General features: G+C 43.5%; 1 pseudogene across 1 annotated transcript; it reads right to left on the minus strand.

The window, feature by feature from the left end:
- Window positions 1–323: 323 nt before the first annotated feature.
- LOC309799214 (NTF2-related export protein 2-like) lies at window positions 324–773 on the minus strand (annotated as a pseudogene). Its single transcript has one exon. The product of its transcript is annotated as an NTF2-related export protein 2-like (transcript).
- Between the last annotated feature and the right edge of the window lie 501 nt (window positions 774–1,274).

Below are 1,274 nucleotides of genomic sequence, written 5' to 3' on the forward strand. Positions count from 1 at the left end.
CTGCACCCCTGTTGCTGTGCTCTCCTCCGCTACTCCAAAGCTTTCCCCCTCCGCCCCCCGCAGTCTCCGCCCGCGAAGGGGCTTCCTAGTATGTGGAAACCTTTCCTCCTTCACAGCTCCCTCCCACTGGTGCAGGTTCTGTCCCTTTTCTTTTGTCTCTGTTTATTCTTTTTTCTTTTGCCCTACCCAGGTACGTGGGGAGTTTCTTGCCTTTTGGGAGGTCTGAGGTCTTCTGTCAGCGTTCAGTAGGTGTTCTGTAGGAATTGTTCCACGTGTAGATGAATTTCTGATGTATCTGTGGGGAGGAAGGTGATCTCCGTGTCTTACTCTTCCACCATCTTCCCAAAGTCCCTAGCCCAATCTTGAAAATGGAAGCAGTCACTTGCAATCTTCCACACTGTATTGTTAGGAGTAGACTGAGCAGTCAGCAGGAAGGTCTGGTTGAAGTAGTGTTGTCTGTTTCCATCAAACTTCACAGTTCCACTGGTCACCACAAGAACTGTAATCTGGGCCTGAGTAACTTGCTCATGAACTGGCTGGCAATCTAGCATATTGATCTGAAACTCACGAGAAGGCAACATGTCAAAAAAATTAGTTAGGGCTTCCAGCCCTGTTACAACATTTCCATTCTATATTAAAGTGGTCTTGTCCAGATACAGCCTGGTTAGTGCCCATCTTCTTTTGTCCATTGTCTCATAGTAAATATTGACAAATTCCTCAGCAGCTCTGCATGCCTGATCTACATAAGTTTTAAAATCCATAGACATGGCCATCGGGGAGCCTAAAGCAGCCTGTTCCGGCAGTGAAGATGTTACTAAGTACTCTCGTGTCCAGCTCCCTCGGCTGCGGGATGATCAAATACTTAGGAAGACAGAGAGACCCGCTAAACGCAGATAATTCTCTACCCTCCCATTGTCTCCCGGAAGTAACTCAGTCCGTTGTTCGAGTCTTCTCCCGTTTTTTAATGCTTAGTCTGGCTAATGGTTTATCAATTTTGTTTATCTTCTCAAAGAACCAGCTTTTACTTTTATTGATCTTTTTAATCATTTCTTTCATTTCTTTTTCATTTATTTTTAGTCTGATCTTTATGATTTCTTTTCTTGTGCTAACTTTGGGGATTTTTTGTTCTTCTTTCTCTAATTGCTTTAGGTGTAAGGTTAGGTTGTTTATTTGAGATGTTTCTTGTTTCTTAACGTAGGCTTGTATAGCTATAAACTTCCCTCTTAGAACTTCTTTTGCTGCAACCCATAAGTGTTGGGTTGTTGTGTGTTTTC

Source organism: Mesoplodon mirus (genome assembly GCF_964341445.2).
Source record: "Mesoplodon mirus genome assembly, chromosome: 3".
In the NCBI taxonomy this organism is placed as follows: domain Eukaryota; kingdom Metazoa; phylum Chordata; class Mammalia; order Artiodactyla; family Ziphiidae; genus Mesoplodon; species Mesoplodon mirus.